This window comes from Sipha flava, unplaced genomic scaffold, assembly GCF_003268045.1.
Source record: "Sipha flava isolate LNK unplaced genomic scaffold, YSA_version1 82_pilon_pilon, whole genome shotgun sequence".
Classification (NCBI taxonomy): domain Eukaryota; kingdom Metazoa; phylum Arthropoda; class Insecta; order Hemiptera; family Aphididae; genus Sipha; species Sipha flava.
In genome coordinates, this window is record NW_020273624.1 from 1,367,584 (window position 1) to 1,390,956 (window position 23,373).

A 23,373-nucleotide genomic window follows, 5' to 3' on the forward strand; every position below is an offset into this window, starting at 1 on the left:
GTCTTTGTTTACATGTATACAATTGAAATTAGTTCAAATTCTTGTTTGCTGGTCTGTAAGTCGAGAAAGTATTAATGGAATTTGATTATTTATATTATAAAGATCATATTTTGAAAAAAAATTTTTAGTTAATATATTAAAAGATTAAAAAAAATTACTTCAATGTTTACTATCTATTCAAAAGATCAATTACAAAAAAAGAAAAAACACTGTAAAATTTAATAAATTGAAATCTCTTGAAATCTCTTGGAATATGAAATAAATATAATAATAAATATAATATGAAAAAACCTGAAAATAAAAATCACATGGCTTGGTGTACGCACGTAGTATTGATTATAAATATACTCGTTTATTTCTCATCATTCTATAAACGTGTTTATATTATGTTTAAACTCTTGTATATGAAATTGGGAATTGAATATTTGAAAATTTTGTAAGAGGTATTTCAATAGAATATTTTACATTTTGATTGAACGCTTAATTTAATTAAATTTTTTACAATTTAATCGTGATTTTTTTTTGGATTAAAAGCAATGTAAAATGTATTGATATTATAAAGATATTTCTTTTATTCTATCAGCAATTTTTGTTAGGTAGTATAAATATACACTATTAATGTTTTGTACTATCATTTTTTAGATATAAAAATGTATTCAAGTGGTATTTATAGTAGATAAAACTATTATTCGATTTAGAAATAATCTTTAAAGTTTAAGAGAATAAGGAGAATGTAAAAAAAAAAAATTGGAAATAATGTTTGATTTTTTTTTATTGATTTTTTTTATTTTTTTTTTAATTTATCATTACATGTTTATTGTTTTAATATTTATGCAAGGCGGTAACCAATAAAGAAAATAATTTCACCTAGAGTTTAAAGTTAAGAAGATTTCACACAATAAATTGTATTTTTAAAGTTTTTAAAATTATATTTAAACGAATACTACCCATCATTACTTTTTATTTAATAAAAAAACATTATTAGATAAATAAATATTGAATTTTTTTATTTAAAAATGGATAATTTTAGAGTGTAATTATTTATTAATAAGCATATGTAATAATTATTTTAACATTTTGATTCATTTTGTATATTCAAATACCAATAAATATATACATGTATAATTGATTAAAATCGTTTTTACAAAGCTTGGTAAAAGCTTTAAAATGTATACATATAACATTTGACTAAACTGAAAATCTACCACCGTGGTATTCGGCAACAATGTGTAAAATCGAAAGTTTCACTACCATAATACAACATGTATTTGCTTTGGTTTCTTGCTCAAGGGGAGTAGAAAAATTTAATTTTTTATTCGATTATCCTCAACAGTAATTGGGTACGGAGTTTTTTTTCTCCATGAAATGCCTAATTCTCGATTATTCGAAATATTTGACATGACCTCACAAAATATTTCAATACATTTTCATAAGTGTACACAAGCAATGAAAATATGAAAAGGTAACTATACTATTTTTCAACGATTCGCGGGATTAACTTGAAATTGTATTTTTAACAACATTTCCATAATTCAAAAAACCGGCTACATGTATGTAACCATGAATTCAACATGATATTGAGCAATGGTGACAAAAAAAAAAAAAGTGGCAGGGTCGTATGGTCTTCACGGCGGTTGCTTAAAACGGTGATACCAACAAGCGCAAATTGCGGGGGGGCTAAGACTTCCTAAACTTTGTATAGCTCCCCAAAATACTTGTGTCATACATACACTAAATCACGGTATAATATGAAACAAATTTTAAATCTATTTCTACTCAAAAATAATGCATTACAAATAATGCAGAATATAAATATGAACGTCTTACACAACAAGTTTTTCCAAATTTATCTAAACTCGTTCAAGTAGCAATCACATTACCAGTCGGTTCATCCACTTGTGAGAGATCATTTTCGGCAATGCGAAGGATCAGTATATATTTAAGGTCTACTACGTCTCAAAACCGGTTCAATGAATTAGATATAATTAATGTAGAAAAATATATTGTTATAGACGTTAAGGATATTTTAAACGAATTTTCTAAAACAGAGAAGAACAAATGTAATTTACTTTTTAATAATTTGTTGTGATTAAAACATACATATTTAAGTATTGTAAATTGATGATTTCGATTGGTACATTTAACATGCGCGTAGCGAGGAAAATATTTTTGCAATATAAGTGTTGATAAAGTGTTCAATTATAATTCTGAATTTCAGCCTCCCGAAATCTCAAACACTATTTTCGCCTATGGTGGCACTGGATGTTTGCAAAGCGCCGTTCACGTTCGAAACGCTCATCCGACGCGATTGCTCAACACTCGATGACATTGTGCCGCGGCGCTTCGCACTCTGTCCCGCGAGACGAGGACGAAACGAAACAGGATAATAATATCACCGTAACGTGGGCATGGTTACGTACGTTTGTGCGCCGCTTAGCGGTAGCGCGCGCGTTTTTGTGAAATAATACGAAAGAATTATATTTTTTACCATTATTATTATTATTATTATTATTATTACGAAATATGATCCGCGGTAGAGAGGGCAAGGGTAGGGAGACCCGGTGCACGATCGTCCGACCGGATCGTTAACTTTCTCTGCCCCGGCAGTGCGCGGTCCTCCGGACAAACTCTTGAACGCCGCACGCGGACGAGATATTGCAGTGAGAACGAGACTCGTTAAACAGACCGTATACTCCACCGGATTTGCTCGGTGACAAAGACGTTTTTGGATCCTTCTACCAGGTTGGTGTTTACGAACATATTATTATAACATAAGTTGTCGTTTTTTTGTTTCGAACGTTCTCCTTCGCTCGGATTCGTCCGAAAAAATCCGCGAAGATTCGCATATACACGGTTATGTATTATTGTTACGTTTGCGCGCGTACCAAATACAATAATGGCCGGAAGGATAATCCGTCCCGACGGCCGTTTATTCTTCCATTGTTGTTGTCTTCATGTCATGTCGCGTTTTCCCGTCGTGGCACTGTGCACGTCACACGGTTGTTATTACCGTTAGGACGATGAAATATCTGTGCGGCACGTGCGGGGAAAACGGGACGTGAAACAGGGACGACGGGAAATGTTTTCTCCGGGTTTCCTGTTACTGTGTTAATAGGCTTTTCGGTTTCCTCGCCAATGTCTTTCTTTCATTTTTTTTCTACTTTTTTTTTTCCCCCGTAGTATATTCAATAACGAGTTCGGAAGCGTGCGGGCGCGCTGTCAAAGCTTAATTGGAACGAGAAAATGGCTCGGGTCGCCTCAGGCGTTTTGAAATACGTACTTAAAAACATAGTATGGACGTTTTTATCGGTTTTGATATCGGCTGACTACATCGAAAAAATAAAAAATACATAATTTACAAAAATATTAACAGGCATGCAAATACTGCAGTAATGGCAGTGTATCGTGTACAACTAGTTCGAAGGGATTGGATGTGTAGCGAATCGGCACTGTACGTGTTCGTTTGGTGAATGAAACGTGTGAACGTTCGTTCGGTCGTAATAATTTTACAAATTGAACTATTAATCGGTCGTAATCAATATGTTAAAACCAAACGATTTAGGATGTTCTCAACGCATATTTTTTACGTCTGATGTTTTACGCGTTTATTTTTTTGTTTAGTCTCAGGCTTTGGCTTCGAACCGAACGATAAGCACCATTACAGTAGGTGTTTTTTTACCGGACGTGATGTCGTGATCGTTTTTTCGTTTGTGATCTCGTTCTTCGGGTTGACGGATTACTTCGAGGGTAATCGTGTTGGATTACGTGTGCACGCATTACGAGCTTCTGCTGTTGGTACACTTCATGGAGATGTAACAAACGAATTCACCGTATGTTCAAAAGCTTTTGAGAAAATATAAAAACTATAAAATTTACCGTTGACCAGTTCGAATATAATACATTTTGTATTAACTTTAAAACAATAGTCTTATCTATTCTTCAAACTCAGATTATGTGCGAATTTCATCTACACGTTTAAAAGTATCGATTCGTTAAGCGTGGTTTATATTTAATGTTATCATCGTATTTAAAAAATTATTTTTTGTTTCACTATATTCGTATGGATTTTATTGATTATGAAAAATAGTTTAAGTAGGTGCTGTGTACACAATGGCCTTAGTACTAGTATATGGTGCATTATGGTGGATGTTACGAAACGTTTTAAAGGTGTAGTACACTCACTGTACGGGTTTTAATTAAAAATTAACTGAACTTCAGCTAACGAAGATTAGAGTTAATTATTTTTACGCGCTCCTAGACTCCGCGAGTTTAAACGTATTACTTGCTGTATATTGATTTATTGTGACCGAATTAACACTCTCGGCGTTTTTACCGATCGCTCAATTATACACGAAATACTGGAGTTCGTACAGTCATTGATTCATCCGGTTTTGCGATCGAAACGTGCATGCGCGTACATTAACAAAGTTGTAAACTGTACAATATATACGAGACCGCGTATTAACTCTCTAGGGGACGGGGTGCAGAACCGTCGTTTAGATTTACCGGTGATAGTTTTCCGAGTAAATCGAACGCGTACACGTTGAACCAAGGAAACAATACGGTTATGTAATGCACGTGCTGAATCGTAAAACGGAAGAAAACCGCCCGCGTACAGATACAGACAATGTTTATAAAAACGAGTAACCCCACCCCCGGTGCGTGTTTAACTTACGCGATAAAAGTAACCGTAAACGAACGCGGATGTGTGCGGTAGTGCGGTTTGTGTTTTCTTTCGAGCAACAGTTTGAAAATAATCAGCAGCATCCGTCCGGGGACGGGGTAAAAGCTTAATGGGCCGAGATGCGCGGATCTCTCGGACCCAATGTACCGGAATACATTGTTCTTGACCGAATTACGGTGTTCGTAATGGCCTTAGGGTACAACGACGACTTCCGATCTCCCTGCGGCTTTCCGCTAGCTTATTATACTGTATATATATATATATATATATATATAACTATATATACACATGTGTGTGTATTGCATGTTCGGCATGTCGAGGTATTACTGTTACACCACGGTTGTTTCCTTTCGAATTACTCGTGAACCTAGCAGCGATCTATGGAATTTTAATTCTCATCTATGATGATAAAAACAAAAAACATCAAATCCCTATAGTTAAGATAATATTATATTTATTCATTTTTTCTCCCCGTAGGACTGTAGAACCTTAATAGTTGTTAAGTTGTCATTTATATTAAAAATAACAACTATGATTTAAATAGTCCGCCGTTAAAGGTTGAAACCGTATGTTAGTCATTTATGTGCATAATTATATCCGCGTATTGATACGTTATTGATTGTTTTAATTTTTATTTCGTACAATGTTTTCAAACCATACGATAATTCGCGAATTAATTAATTCAATAATTGTTGAAATATGTTTCACGCGGTGGCTTATAACATTGTTATTTATTTGATATTTAATATGATTCTGAATTTTTGAAATATGTCTGGTAGCAATGCACATTTTTTTTTCTGCTAGCACATTTATTCGCTTTGTATTTTATACGTTGGTTATGCTCAAATATTTTTTAACTCCGAAGTTTTTATGGTCGTATATTATTATTATGTAGTGTATTTAAAAAAATAAATATGAATATTTTATTATATTGGCGGATAAAACCGAGTAATAACTCCAATGTTTGAATTTCATGTACATATACCAACAACACCGCAATCGTACTCGCTTACGGGAGTTGTATTTTTATTTTACGAAACCGTTGCGACCGCTAGAATATCGAATAAGTGTATAACACACAAAATCCTTGTTGCCGTGTGCACATTATGCGTCGGAAATGTCGTTTTTCTTTAAAAAAGAAACTGATAGTTTCATCGAAACAAACGGTGGATTGTTAATCGTACACGTTTGAACGTAACACGGATCTTGACGAATCGTTTACCGCGGCGCTCCCGAGACCGTGTTAATTTTGATGTATAATCTGTATAATTTCACGCGTTTTATATTGATTTAACGTTTACGAGTGGACCGCGCTATAATTACGTTTGGAACGTGATAGTCGACATTCGATCATGTTAGTACGCGTGATTTTCCCGCGGAAAAACTCCTCAGGTATCCGAGCGCACGCTTAGCCGTCCGTTTTTCGTCGATTGCAAATCTTGTGCGAATCATCGTGTTCGGGTGACGCTGACGATCGGTCATCGGATGTTCGGTGACGATTTCGTCACAGAGGTAAACGAAACGAATATGCGGCTAACGCTTGGGTGCGTGAATGACGGGATTAATATTCGATTTATCGCGACAACCTGATCCCAACCGCAGGAAGAGATGGAGACACGTTTTTCCATAATTTTCCGTTTCGAACCGAACGAGGACGGCGGGGCTAACCGCGACGCGTCGTCGGCACGCGAAAACGACGGACATCCGGAATGTGAAAAAAAACGTATAAATAAACAAACGTTTTCCTACACGTGTACGTTCGACGATCGAATAAAACGCGTAAACATTATCGGACCGCGTGCACGGGTGAAAGTGTTGCGGCCGATGTCAACGGGAAAAAAAACGAGAGAATTGTCCTGGTGGGGAGACGTTGTTATCGCGCGTTGCGTACCGGCCGCGCGTTACTGCCTTCGGCCGCAAAACGCCAGTTCGATTCGGACCGGTGTTGTAAAAAATAATTTTAAAAAAAGTATTTGAATAGAGATACAAATACAAACATACTTCAAAAGTATTTCGAATACATTTCAGATACTCATCATGCGTTTAAACACATTTAAAAACACTGTTTTTTCGTTGAGAGTTTGATATGTGTCATCAGATAAAAATAAAAATAACACTCGTGTCCATAATTTTTTTCAGTTTTATTTGTTTAACAATTAATAGTTCCAAACAATTTTATTGCATTTAAGAAACATTGTCTTTTCAAAATGTTCATCACTCGTTCACCCTTTTTTTTTTATGTTACCTACTGCAGTCGTAATTTTGACATTTCTTCTTTTCATATATCATCGATAACACCGAGGCAATTAACGTGTATCACAGAGTATAGAAAATATAAATGACAGACAATTATTACTGTCGAAATAATATTATCACTACACTGGCCCGATAAGAATATAAACCTGATTTGATCATATTTTTTAAGTATTTAAAAAAAGTATTTGAACTTTAATTACAGATACACGTGAAAAAGTATTTTAAAAACATTAAAAGTATTTAAATACTTCTAATCTGTAAATACTTTACAAGACTGATCCGGACGGTCGGGAAACCGGAAACGCACGAAATATTCTGTCCTTAGAGGCGCGCACAATGTATACGCGATTACTATCGGTTTTTTATCATTCGGAATCGCGATTTTGTCAGCTTCTGCACACCACTAAGTCGATGAAATTTTCCCTCGAAACCGGTCGCACATAACACGTAAAACAATACACCTTGTCGAGCCTTTAATCATTTATTCATTTCTATACGTAAACTTTTCGTTTATTCGTTTACACACGTCTGTTTACGAGTTATGTGCGTACGACCGCGTTTACCGATTTTTAATTTTAATTTTGTTTTTTATTATTTTATCGATAATTGGCGTACCCGGCGCAACACGTTTTTCGCATTCTTTGCCGGTCCATCGGCTAAGATATTATTATTTCGTACATGGTGACACTAACCGATTGACCAACCGAACTTACATCATCACGGAAATTAATGGTTTTCGGTTTGTCGGATAAGAGACGATGGAAACATTTGTTCGTTTACATACATTTAGACGTAGCATGTGTGTGTTTATCATTTTGTGGTGTACGTTTTAGACGCCGACCGAAGAAATTTATTGATTTTGTCCCATATTATTTTTTACTTCCAGGATCAAACTTTGGATCCGTACACCGCTAAAATAGTAAAAATCTTATGCGCCGAAGAAGTAGTTCTTATTTTTTTTATCTTATTGTCCATCGACTCAGAGAAAAACTAGTCCGTTTGTATTTTTACCGACCAAATATGTATTTTCGTTTTTCGTGGATTTTAAAATGTTATGCAAAACTAAACTTAAACTAGTCATTCAGTAAAACTTTTGAACATTTAAGTCCGTTAACTTTTCTTAATGTTATGGTATAAACGAATATAAAATCTTATTATTAAAAGTGTGGTTCTTTTTCATTTAATTTTTTTTTTTATATATATAAAATAAATAGTTCGTTTTTTCATAAATACTTATGTTTTTAATGCAATGGCGCATGTGCAATTGGTTAATCACAAGTAAATAAATAAGAGTTGGAATTACATAATTATAAGATATTCCAAATAATACGAGTACACAAAATATGCACCAATCTTCGCTGCGAATCTTTGTTCAATGAATGCCTTGATTTATAATTTTATTGTTTATGAATAATTTTGACACTATCATTATTTATTCGATTTGAAATAGCTGAATTATCAAAATCTAAATCATGGTACATAGGATGAGCACAAAATGAGTAAATATATTATTAGAAGGTACTTGTAAAGGTTGGTAACTAACCTGGTAGTTTCGAGGTTTGCATTTTCGAATGTAAACTGTATCCAATATATACATGTATATATGTGTGCGTGTGTATGAGGATAATTTAAGTCCTACTTTGCGATGCGTTTTAAGACAACCGTACCTTGGGTCGTATTGGGGTCGCATTAATCAACGTCCGACAGCCGACACGTGGAGGGCAAACGCACACGAAATGCGATCGCGTCCTCTAATTAAATTATTTATACGGTCCTTTCCGCACAAATTCTTCGATTCCTCTGTTGTTTTGATACTTCAGAGGTACAATAATATAATATATATATATATATATATATATTAAACGCATGCACCGGAAAAACGACATTTCGATCCCGCAAGTACAGGGTGCAGGCACATAATTGTACTGACGGCATCACCCAAATGTAATGTGGATAAACTGTTATCCACGGTCGAGTTATCAAACGATATTAAGTTCATATAATTAATTATTATATAAACACAGATTCTAGGTCATATCGTGTTTATTTATTTTACATAATCGCTATTTGGCCGACGGGTCTTTTTTCATGTTTGACCTATATTATATACTTGAAAAACCAATAACACAAAGTTAGATGTTTGGACATAAAATAGTTAAAGAGTACTAGTCAATTTTTATCTTCGCTAGATATATACGAGTAGTTTATTTACCAATTAACGCAGTAACATTAATAGTTTAAACAGCCATGGTTGTAATGTAGTTTTATCTAGATTCTTCGAGTTAGTTTGGAAACTAATCAGCTAAGTTTAAAGTTAAAAATGTAAATAATATTTTATTTTATTACGTTTTAAATATACAAATTAGTAAATGTAGGAGTTATCGCAATAATGTACATTATGTTGATGATAAATAGACAAAATAAACTAATGTATATTTTAAAAATTTCATTAAAATAGCTATTATACCGTACAAGTTTAATTTTAGTTGTTTATTAGCCGTTATAAGGTAAGTTATAATATTTATAAAACGAAAAGAGTATTCGAGTTTATTATTTATGTTGATTCTTTATAGTTTGTTGAAAATTGAGGTATTTGTATTACAGCTCAGGGGTTTACCACAGTTTGCGGGAAAAAAATGTTTAACTTAATTAAAACAACGAAGGATCAGTTTATCTCTTCATACTCAACCACGTTTGATAAAAAAACCATTGATTACTAGAAAAACTAGATTAAAATATGTCCTCCATTATCTTATCAATAGGTTGAAGAATTCTCAGAGTGAGGCGAATGGTTCAGTCGCCCTCTGTTGCCTCTGATTTTTTCAAATTGTTGTTGTTTATTATTTATATGACACTAGGAATACTCAATGCGAATAAATGTATGAAGTTCACACCTTTTTCTATAAAAAGGACTAGGGATGTAACTGTAATATACTTTACCTAGTCATTTTAAATAGTTATTTTATTATCGTAGGTTATAGTATTATTGGATTACGGCAGGACGATTTTTAAGAAAGAACGTGTTATTGTTTTTTATATCGATTAACGATTTTAAATGTCTGTTTATGGTAGTACTTTAAATAATTTATTATACATATTAAATACTGTGTTTGTGTTGTCTTCAGACCTATTTTTAATGAGTTCTATTAACATCCATTTGTATGCATGGTATAATTTCGAAGACAATAATTTAACGGTTTAGTATGAGCGGTTACATTACAATATTAAATCAATAAAAAGTGATGAGTTGACGTCTTCAAATGATTTTTAGTTTTTCAATGGTATTGAAATGGACGAAGGAAATTAAACTGTTCGTCCGAGTAGCCGAGGGTTTTAATTTTATTAATTCTTAATTTATTTTCAAACATCAATACTAATTATAGTTGACACAATTATTTAATATCATTATTATATGCTATAGACTTATCATGTTATATACCGTCATTGTTATCAGTTACTTGGTGTAATATTTATTGGCAGTTAAATCCTCAAAATCCGGTAGTATATAAAATACACACACCCACACCAGAGACTGGAACCTTGATGTTTTTACCGGTTCTGTTTCCGGTTTAGGTTTTTTGAAAATTAAGAAATTTGGTTCCGCTACTTAGAAAATTAAGAAATTCGGTTCCGGTCCTAAAATAGTACAAAATTTCGGTTCCGATTCTTAGATATTCAAGTTACATAAAAAAAATTTCCAGTTGAGAAAATTAAAAATTCATTTAAAACAATAATTTTGTCAGTTTAAAGTTGTAATTGACTTTACATATAATGGTTGTTTTTTAGAAATTTAATTGTAACCATTAATGTGTAATTACTCATTAATAAATTATTTTAAGTCTTCTACTCGTAATTTTTTTTTTACCATACTCCATTAACAAAACTTATAGTGTCCAAAAATTAATTATTTAAATAATAAAAAAACAACATTTTTAACAAAATTGTTTTCACTTACTTTTATTGTGCATGAACATGTTTTACAAGTTTATTGGTCTTTTATTTTACTACGTATAGCTAAAATATTTGTAAACTATTGAAGTTGACAGACGACCCATTTTTCAAAAATAATAGATATATTTATTATTAAAAGCATTATAGACTTTCTTCATTTCTTCCTGCAGTCACTACACCAGTCACCTAATGTACACATAACAGACCTGATAGTCATAGTGCATACTGAATAAAGATAATCGGGATGTTGTAGGGTAGCTTATCGCGTGGTGTCGGTTGCTGTTGTGCTAAAAATAAAATATTTTTTCCAATGAAATGGGAAATTGATAAACCATAGTCTACATCAGGGATTCCTAACCAAGTGTGCCGCGAAATTATTCAGGTGTGCCGTATAATTTTTGTAATTTTATAATTTTTTAAGCATAACTAAATATGATAATCAAAATTATAATTTATATTTATGATAGCATTGACTTCAAAATTCCCTTGAAAATAAAAAATGATAAAATGTCCTGATAAAACAGCTATAATATTATATGGGATCCTATACTACCCGATACGTGTATTACAAGCAGTTGCGTTGACTTTTACCACATACTAAAATTACTACATGAAAACATAGCCGGTGCTCATTATAATGAAAATTGAGCGCGTGTAATTGTTGCGTATTATACTGTATAGGTATTTTGATCATGAAATATTGTAAGTTAAATTTAAAAATGGATAGATTTTAAAAAAAGCATAAATTAACAGATGACAGTGATGTTAGTGCAAATGACAACAGTTTAAATATTGAAATTAATATTAAACCATCAGCTTTAATAAGTGATAAAAGTTTAAATTTAAAAATTAAACGTTAATATGTTGATAATTATTTATGTTTTGGATTTACGTGGAATGGTGACATTGATTATCCTTTAACAGTTTGTATCGTTTCACTCGTAATAGAGGAATTATGTAAAAAACACCAGTCTCAAATGTCAAATTAAATTTGTATTATATATATTATATTAATATAATTATTTTATAGTACATTATATATAATTATGATATTATGTATATTCATTATTATTTATTTAAGTGTGCTGTGGAAATTTTTAAAATGATCAAGTGTGACGTTAAGTAAAAAAGGTTGGGAATCCCTGGTCTATATAATACGACATGATGTTATCTGACTCTTGTATGAATCTTGTATTATTGGGGTTGTTATTATTATTATTATTAAGGCTTCGGCAGTCGGTACACTGCGTATTTTCGTCATTCGTCAGAACCCGTTGTGTTTTTACGTTCGTTTCGTATACGTAAGCTCTTATGTATGAAATACAAAAACTACAAGAAATATATTTATCAAATCTTTATATTTTTCCTAATAAAGATAACAACAAAAAGTTCATGTTTATTGTTAAAATATTAGATAAATGCTTTTAGTTATATCTGCTGTAATTTTATAAAATCGAAAAACTCTGAAGAACCGAAAAGAACCAAAAATATTTTTAATTTTTTTAATAGGGTTCCGATTCCCGTTCTACGAAATAAAGAATATAGATTCCAAGAAAGGTTCCGGTTCCTAAGTTTTCATCAAGAACCGGTACCGGAATCGGTTCTTTCGGTTCCGGTTCCAGTCCCTGACCCACACACACACAAATATATATATTTATTATTTTAATCATTGTTATTCTTCCAAACGACACAGACTGCGTAATGCATTCGCATGGAAATTTCAAATGTCGTTTATTCATATCGGAGCGACACGCCTCACTGTTTCAATTAATTGTTATGCTTGTTATTATTATAATTATAATCATGGTTGCTTTGTGACCGTATTTTAGAAATCGTAGTACATAACCGACAAATACGAGCATATTGGTTATGTACAACACAGTCTATAAAATAATCTCATTATTATTTTATTGTTGTGCTCGTAGATAGAGTGATTTCTTTCGTGACACGTCACACCGAGCTTAGATCGGCCGTCAACGACTTGTTAGGATAAAAAAATTACGCATCGTTCATACTGTATTTTCGCTTGTATAATGGGCGTGTGTAAAATTATCGTTACGTTATGACGTTCGAATAAGATAGGCGGATTCTTTAAAACGATACACTCGTACTGTTACACCTGACGTATACGAGTATGTCTCCAAATGTTGGTAGCAAAAATCGTTGAATAACAACAATAACAACGATGTGACGATAACTAAACATAAAACCATAATAGCTAATCATGTGCCGTCAGAAATGAAATCAAGGAAATTTGATCAGGGAGAATAATAATTGGACGATAAGATTCCGGACGAAGTTGAAGAACGTAGAAAGTTTTTTTCAAAAATCACTTCGTCGAAATGAGTAAATAATATGCTATAAATAAACTCAGCCTAAATCGCAACCAGCGCAACGTATTCTAGTCATGTTTAAGCTTTTTAACCAAATGTTTAAGATGTAGAGAAGTAAACGCTCTAAATTATCTTACGCGCGTTTACACGATATGTGCATAATATACCCGGCAGACGTTGTGACAAAGACGGCACGTGCTTATTATTTCCACTGTGACAAAGTGGCGACACGCACTCGTAATTTCCCTTCAGCAGGAGTACCTCACTCCAAAGTATATTATACACCGCTGCATAGTAAACTCTCAGTTCCTGCGTGAACTCTAATTTGCGTCCGCCATCCGAACGGGCTCGCCCTCGGAAATCATTTAAAACCGTCGACAGTCACCCAAAGCTGTCCTTACGCACTTACTAGTGGAGTAGTCATTATAACAATATATCCGGTCGTGGTCTGCGCCGCACAAAATGTCAAATCTTCCTATTCCGGTAGGGAACATTTTTGCACTACGCATCGCGTATCAACGATTCGACAGAGGGGCCGTGAAAAATGTTAACAAACTGACTGCCACTCGTGTCGCTGTGCAGTGTGCATAATTTATGAATTAGTTTTCTTTTTACAGTAATTCCCATCATCGTTCTTCTTGCAAGACAGTACCATGCGCGCACATTTTAACATCCAAACGAAAACTATTGCACATTCGTGCACGCGAGCAGTGGCATAGCTAATGGTAATGGTGAACTGTGTCGTAAACTGCAAAAAGGGGTAAAATTGTGTAAAATTTATATTTTTTATTCTCCCGTAGTAACTAAATTCTTCTATTATACTTTTTGAAATATGTAGATTTTGTCTGATTGTATACACTGCGTGTGAATTTAATGATGTAATTGTATTCTTAAAAAAAAAAAAATGAATAAAACTAATGGTTAAAAAAATATCATCATATTAAATTTCTAATCGGTTTAAAGGCGTTTTCTTCTGTAAATGTCAACGGCGTTAGTGAGTCTTCCTACGCCACTGCGTGCGAATAAAATTAGATACGCTTACAAACCATTCGAGTTGATTTTTCACGAGCAACTGTTTTTAATTATTTCGGTCGGGAAGCTGTACCATCTTTCGCACCGTTCGCTGGAAAAATGTTCTGAATTACTAAAATCATCTGTACTACGAGAATAATTTATGTAAATAAATAGTTTCGAACAATTCGACCGGCGTAAAAATAATACGCGATTCCGTTTGGAATTTGTGGAAAAGAAATTTTTCTTTTGCCAACAAACCCCGATTTTATTGTGAACATTTTAATTTAATTTTAATCACACATATTTCAGGATTGTCTGTCATTTAATATAAATAACACCAGTTCATCTTTAAATTATGTAAAAAACAATGATGAACTTAAGAAATTCTCTTGAAATATGGCTGTGTAATTTTTTAGCTTTCACCGATGTATTATTGAGCTTAATGGTTTTTTTTTTTTTTTAAATAAGTGCGCAGTGCCTTGGGGGAAACTCGATGTGTTTTTGTCTCTTTAAATGATATTTATGTGTTTTGCTCATGGGTACCATACTTATTACGTGATTGAAAAGAAAAAAAATCTATTTAAAACCAAGCGGTATACGGTAACTGTGGGTTTCACTTAAAGTAAAATCTATTAGAATATTAATTATTGCACAATGTAAATAAATACACAAATGCGGCCTCTAGTGTTGCATAAAACATAATATCGTACGAAAACTAGAAACTCGAGATAGTATTCAGTACTCGTTACTTTTCGGAATAAAATTGTATTTTAAAGTGCAAACATACATATGTTTAGCTATAGTTTCCTAGTCTAAAAAATTAATATTTTATGGAAACTTGCGTTTGTATTTTACATTCTTACACAAAAATAATTAATTAATGTCATCGTTTATCATTTTGTATTACTACTAATGCAAGTATGTAATGTATATGGTATTAACATGTGTTGTTATTGAATGTTGCCGGTTTAAAATATGAAACTCAACCTATTCAAACAGGTTTCTTCTTTGATTTTACATGGACAGATATAGATTTTTAGGTGTGCTCATATTATGCACGTGTATGGGTACATATAAATCATATTGTTTGATCCGTCGTTGGGACACGTTACGATAACCGATTAGGTATTAGGTATCGATGGATCAGGAATTCAGTTTCACCGAGAATCGTAACTTTTGAATTACGCGATGTTAGAAAGCTGAAGAAAATATTGTCTCTAGAATAATTATTCATTTTTTGTTCTAAAAATAGCCATAACGAATATTGCTGACTCACCAATTATTTTATGTTACTTAATGAATGTAATGAAAAAATTTCAATATAAACTGCTGTCGTGGAAAAATATTTATCTGTCTATATATGTTATTAGTTCTAACAGTTTGTAGGTAAATGCTGTTTAACATTATTTCTGTCAAACGACGAACGTTTAAACGTAATTGCTGTACATCTAATGTGTGCTCATTTAAAATGGGTTTTGTCGAAACGTACATTGTAATTCAAATGCCGTGATGAAATACATTTGGTAGTATTTGTTTTAATAAAAACGGCGGAGAAATTTAGTTTTTAATTTAATCCTTTTTAGCATTTCACGGGATTCAAGAATTTATCAACCGATTTATTGTGATAGGGATGAACTATTTGCTAAAACATTCATTCACATACATTACACAATCAACGCATACGAACATAAATACATAATTAATGATAATAGTGTAAATAATAGATTGGAAAATACATTTAGAGATCGTTGGTTGCTATTGATTTTTGAATTATTTTCTATATATCTTAAACATAACTTAACCGTTTATTAATTGGTAGTACTTGGGTATACTTTTGCGATTTATTATAAATAAATGCTGATGGTACACCTGAACGTACACGATTTTATAAAAGTTTATTATCTTTTAAACAATATTTAAACTCGTTGTTAAGTTATTTCGACTTTAATTCAATTAATAATTCCTAATAAAATGTTCTTAATAAATAAAACTTTAAAAATTCAAAAACATTGGCTATCAATTTTGAAGATTTCTTTTGACAGAAAAGAATGCGTAAAAAGAACTCAACTTATCACTGCAGTAGTCGACAGATCAGGCATTTTTTAATTTAAACTCCAAAAATGTCATTCGATAACAATAGTTTAATTCGTTGTTCATTGTTCCAAAAGTACTCAAAATATTTGACATATTTAAAAAAGATATAAATAGTATGATGACATCACACGTCTGATAAAAGTGGTTTGACTGCAACGTTTACTTACGTATCTAAATTTCTCGTGGATTTTGCAATCGAGATTAATGGTAATGCAAATTATTTTTTTTTAGAACAATTTATATATGATATTTTGAAACGCGGCAGCTAGTTTTTGGTTATTCTTATATAATTTCACAATTCAGGGAGTATCTAAATGTTTATATTATATTATTTTTACCGTGTAAGTGTCGTGCTGAGAATTATGCAAGTCTTCCACCGGTATTGACGATAAATTCTGATTAACATTTAAGAATAATGTATTATATCAGCTTTTGACGAAAACGATATTTTTTATGTTTATTTATTATTGTATCTAACTAAACATATTTGATTCTCATAAAAATTCAATTTGGTTTGAACTACAGTGTTTATTGTTAATACCATTAATGACATTAATGTTCACGTTTTTGTGCTTGTTTTGTTGCCAAAAAATCATTAAGTTTTTTCTTGTACCTGATTAACAAGATATTATCTGATTCTGATTTCAATCAGAATAATATTATTTTGTTTATTGGTTTTTTTCAATTGCATGTAACATTTCCTAATGAATAGTTATTGAAATAAAAACGAAATCGATTTATTTTCTTTGGCTATTAAACAATTTGCATGCATATTAATTAGGGATTTAATGGGGACAACGGCAGATATATGATTCAAGATTCGATGTACTACATTATACTCTTGGCGTTATACCGAAAATTATGTTTTTATATTTCATAATGAATTCAAGTTACCTGTTACATCACGATCAGTGTATGCGTGGTCGAAACGTGTTATTAAATCTAACCTCGTTGATTATTTATATTTTTTCGTACGCCGATCGGACATGGGATTGTATAATGGATAAATATTAAACGTAACACATGTACTATCGAAAGGAAACGTATTAATATGGATATAAAACACGGTTTTTTTTTTTTTATAATAATTATACAATCTATACTTCTTAGCATAATAAGTACAAGTGAAAAGAGACAGAAGACATGGTATGGAAACACGGTTACTTATATTATTTTAGGTCGTGTGATTACAGTGATATGGGCCTAGGCCGTGTAACAAATTTTTGTTTTTCGTAATCGTGGACACAAGCTATTCACCCTTCGGCCTAAAATACTGCGTCCTCTAAACTGCATTTGCATGTAGGATTTCGTGTATGATTTTGGGCGTTACATCCGTCACACGTTCTTTTGGTATGGAAATCTGTTAAGGGTAACAATTTGATTAAAAAGTGTGTCGTCTGAAATCAGAAGTGTTTTAGATTTACCATGATTCACTCACACACGCTGCACTCGTATGTAGACCGGATTGTACAAATCGCCGTCAGTAATCAACAACTTCGTCGCCTACAATGTTATTAATTTTTCAGTTTTAAATAATATGTCATTATTCCCTCGTAAATAATGTATAAAAGCGGTGTATAATTACAGATCGTCGCACGGATTTACACCATTATGCAATGAGCGAAATTAAGTAGCACTTCGTTCCACCTGCAGCATACAGTTGTGGCGAAAGTTTTCTTTTTCCTATTAATAATTAAATATCAAACATTCAATACAGTTAAAAATGATTTACTGGTTGGTATCACTCGATCACGATTCGCGCATCAAATATATGATATTCAAGCCGTTATGCTTTATTTTCCGAAAACTCGAAAGCAATATAATATAAGCCCTAACGGAACGGGGGCTGTTTATTTATCGGGTATCGAGAACGCGGCCCTTCCTGATAAAAAAATAAAACTTAAAATAAAATTTAATTTCGTTGTACTTCTGTAACTTAATCATATAGTTACTTGTGTACAAATAGATTTATAGTTTAGGGCGATCAAAGCTACACGGATTCGATGAATATTATTGCGATTATAGGTATTAATATGAATATTATTTTGATTTATTTCCAACGGCATGTGGGTGACTTAACGATCGTATATTCCAGTTATTAGCATAAGGGTATGAAGGCGATGAGTCCATCGTGTAGTTGAACATTTGGAAGTAGCTTGCAGCACTTTCCTTCGAAGTGAATGATGAATACATCATATCAAATATATAACTGAGCATACGAGTATTTTAAATAATACTACGCAGTAAATGTCGTACTTGATGTTTTGATTTTTACTACAATCGTGTGCGCAGATCGAAAAATGAGGAAAAACAGTACGCTGTTACGTTCATTTTCACCAGAACGTTTATGAAGTTAACTACACAAAGTCAAAACCTATGCTAATCCATTACGAATTAGCTTTTATGATTTGTAAATTAAATCTCTAATTTTGGCGAATTTATTGCGATAAACTCATAAATCTTGTCGTATCACTTGTGTTATTATCGTCGATGAAGTATCATAATGTATGTTAGCTGTCGACAAGAAATAACCATTTGTACATTAATACTTTTTAACTACCCAGCCATTTAAATTAAATTTTTAACGATTTAATAAATAAATGACCTAAGCACAATATGTTCAATTATGACTATAAAATATACTCCCTTTTTAGTAATCATATTACAATAGCGCAGGCAACAAAAACTAAAACAATCTAAAAAAAAAAAAAAATAATTTGCTTACATAAATTTCAAATTAAAATTCAGTCATAAAATTCAATAAGTCCCCATGGATTAAAATATCCTTGGGGGCTATTTGATCCTTTTGGGGAAATTTTGAACTACTCAGAAAATTAATAATTATTTTACAAAACGGAACAATATGTTCCCAAAAAGATTAAATTGTCTCCATCGTGATGTAATAAGTCAAAATGTCCCCAAAACGAATCTAAATATCATCAAAATATTGGCGTTGGTTCCGATTAATCCGTTAACTTGTGGAGCTATATTAAATTAGCCTCTCTCCCCCCCCCCCTAATCGAAAAATCGTAATTGTCCCAAGTGCGGTTGATTTGCATATATAAATAAATGTAAATTGAATTTATAAATAAATATGAATAAATTAGCAATTATTCGCAATGAACATGAAAATTACTGGCATAGGTATTGAGTTAATCCGTCATATTGGCGACAACTTCACGGGCGTGCGGACAACGGGCAACGCGTCGCGTCAAGGGATTATAACACATCGTACCAACACGTCACGTTCGCGTACGCGCATGTACCGCTGCGGTTTTACAAGAGTTTTCTATTACCGTAATATACGTGTGTCGTGCGCGATAACGAATTCGCCGAGGCTGTGAGATTTTTACGCGTGTAAACAAAAACGTACGTAAACAAGTTTATTTCAGCGAGCCTCCCGCGAAGTTCGGCCAGCCATCTTCATTAGAGAAGTCGCACGTGAAAGTTCCCGAGTTCATTATGTCGTTTCGCGTTATGGTCTCGCCACCTTCGTCGTTGACACCGCGAAACTACAACGCGAAACGCTTATTATAATTAAAATACGTTTTACAGTCGACCGCGGATCGTTCGTAGGTACCCGCAGCGTGCTAACGTAAGCACCCCAGTCGTATTTGAATGTTTTTTTTTCCCGTATTAATTTTTTTTTCCCCCCAGAAAAACTTCCGACGGACTCGAAACCGCCGCAAAACTTTTTTACGCATTGAAAGTTCAGATTCGTGACCGTACATGGCGTATAGCGATGTGATTATCGCTGGAGCTCGTAAAACTTTATCTCGCTCTCGAAAATCCATTTTTAGCCTTGGAATTCATCAATGTGCCAAGTGTACGTAGATGAGTTCGTTTAACGAAATACACTGGTACAGTAGAAAAGATTTTTGAGTTTGATTTTTTGTAAACTTCTATTAATTTCTATTATTATTTCAACGATTTAGTGCTTGTAAATTTCGCATAGTTAATGAATTTAAGTCTGAGTCATAAGGAAAGAGAGAAAGAGATTGATATAAAAAAGGAGGGAGGGAGAAAAATGATAAATAATGGTATTTGTTATGAAATAAAATATTTTGTGTATAGGAAAGATGTGTAAACAATAAATTGTATTTTATTAATTGATAGCTTTTGTGATTTTATTATGTCTGTATTTCGTGTTCGATGATATATTATATATGTATTATAATGTATACAAATTAACAGATAATAGAGACACGAGTGAATAAGAAAACAAGAAAACTGGATATTATTTTAGTTTTTTTTTTTTTAGTTTTTACTGGTAATCTACAACACTACAATATAATATTATTTCAATATACTCGTAAATTAAAATAATGTGAAACTACTTATTGAACGCAGTAGAAATTCAAATTCAAGTTGAAATTATTTTATTTATTTTTGTCAAACATTAATTTATAGGTTATACGAAACATATTATTATAATCAGACCAGCTCGCTGTTTCAAAGATTCATTCCAGCCAGTTTGCCAGCTGGTGAAGTAAGCTCGTAAGTAACTCCGTCACAACCTGTAGTATGAAATAATACATTAGGTCCATGGTTCTCAACCGGTGTGTCGTGACATTCTAGTGTGTCACGTATTACTTTGGAGTGTATCGCCAAAATATTATGAATTAAAATTATAAGCTTTCAAAGTATGAACGTATATTATTACGGAATTATGATGAAATAATAAAAGCCGCATATAAAAAAAAATTATAATGATATTCTTATTGATTCTTATTTTTTAGAAATATCATCAAATATAACGTTAAAATATAAATTTTGTATGTCTTAAAATGATTCATTTCGAATTTCTCTGTAAATCCAATACACAGGAATAATAAGAATTAAAAATTTCGTTTTCTTTTCAATATCATAAATATCTGAATCAGCATATTCGATATTGGAAATAACAAAAAGCAAAAAAGATATTGAAAGTAAATTACGCGAAAGTTAGTTAACCGTTTGCCCATGAATCGAAGACCTATGCAAGCCTGCATATTTATGAACTAATACTGTTTTTCATAAAACTTTCTTTGAACTTTTTAAATTTTAATAAGTAAATTAAAACTTTTTTTTAAGTATTAAATTTTTAAATAAAATTTCAAATTTTAATAAAATCTATTAATTGTTTCAAGTATGTTGCCATTTTTATAGATCTAAATTAGGGTGTCGTCATACAAAAAAGATTGAGAACCACTGCATTAGGTGAATATATTTTTGTTCTTATTGCCATTTGGCAAGTGAATACTTTTCGCAACATTTTTGTGAGTAAAATTATTTTCTTAACATATACAATTCATTGAACATGAAAATTGGTTTGCATTTAACAAAAATGCAAATGTCTGAGATTTATTTAATTTTTTTATTACTATAGATGTAAAATTTTCCGTTGATTAGTATGTTTACCCTATCTACGCAGTGGCGTAAATATTGACCTATAGTGGCACGAACGCGAGAAAATAATTTTTACTATTTTACTTTATTTTTTACTTATTTTAAATTAAATATTAGTAACAAACTTTCCAAATCAATTTACCCGTTCACTAAAATAAAGAATGTTGTGATATATTTTTAGTAATAATTTTATTTTAGCTATCATGTATTTGTATACGCATAATATTGGGTATTAGATTATAAAATATTATAAATCCTATTTTAATTATAATATCGGAGTATTATTCTATGACCTTTTTCGGCGGTATGTTTTGGTATTCTTAGATGATATTATATTATATAGGATATAGTTTATACCTGCAGGCTTTATTGTACGATCAGCAGGACCCGAATCGGGTAGTACAGAAAATGTCAAAAGTTCAATTCACTTCACCAAGCTCATGAACAAGATAATATCACGTCTATATTATATCGTAGGCTATTTACGTCTAACAAGCAACAGCAATATTGTTTTCGACGGCAAATAGTGTTGATAAAAATATATGAAATGTTATATTAAAACGTAATTTGACGTTTTTATTTTCCAAGTATTATTAAAGAATTATCATTTATTGTTGTAGTCCAGCGTACGTGTTTATTTTCGTATAAATGTTTAACTGTAAATAATAATAAAATATTATAAAGTTTTAAAGTTGCAGGCGAATAGGTATTTTATATTATTTTCGTCATAGACTAGGATATATTGACGAATGATTAAATTAGGTATATATAATATAGAATGTAAAAAAGAATCCAATTTTTCTAACATTAATATTTAGTGAACAATATAGTTATCATCCCTTTTCTACTAAAACCTACAGCCAAAAACATTTGAGTAATATGTACTACTCGTATGTATATGTTTATGTGTGTACGAGCGCGCGCGCGCGTGTATGGTAGTATGTAAATTATTATAATTTTCATTAAACACACAAATTCACAAATTCACAAATACATATACCCACTCACAATCACATATAGGTAGATAAGTTGATGAGATTTGAGGGACGGGGGAGGGAGTCAAAAAGAAAAAAAATTCTAGAGCCACGTTGTCGAGGTATATTATAACACTTACTTACGGGCGTTTTTTCACAAAGAAATATAATAATAGTAGATATACACATGGACCCTAAAAAATGTATATATATATATATATACGTGCGTGTGTATGTGTACAGTTTGCACTTGGGGGAAAATCGCGAGCGTGCGCTAATGATCATTTACTTTGCACACACTCGCGCGCGCAACACACACGCACGGATAAAGGCACTCGTGATACCCTTATAATTTATTGAATTTAGAGCATAGACGTGTTTACGGCTATGGTCACTTTTGCAAGGGCCAAACCAACAAAATCCAGCTCCGTTTTACATTTATGCTTGAATCATTAAAAATAATTACTAAAAATTAAAACGAATTATTAAATAAAACAGAACTAAATATTAAATATTTTCACATACAATTTTATATATATATATATATGAAATGTCTGTGACATAAACTAACCAATAATATTTATTATCTAATATCCATAGCTATAAGTACCTGTGTAGTTGTATGTTATGTTATAAACATGTTATTTTTTTTTGAAGAAAGTGAGTATATTATTTACTA

The 23,373-nt window shown here is 31.9% G+C and overlaps 1 protein-coding gene across 2 annotated transcripts in view; it reads left to right on the top strand.

Moving 5' to 3' along the window:
* The first annotated feature begins 2,590 nt into the window (after positions 1-2,590).
* LOC112693214 (putative fatty acyl-CoA reductase CG5065) overlaps positions 2,591-23,373 on the top strand; it is a 35,677-nt gene continuing 14,894 nt past the window's right edge. The window contains exons 1-2 of one of the 2 annotated variants that reach the window (XM_025568186.1): positions 2,591-2,742; positions 20,743-20,829. The gene's annotated coding sequence lies outside the window, so the exon portion shown is untranslated. The remainder of the gene's footprint in view (positions 2,743-20,742; positions 20,830-23,373) is intronic. The other variant, XM_025568185.1, reaches the window with a different exon arrangement.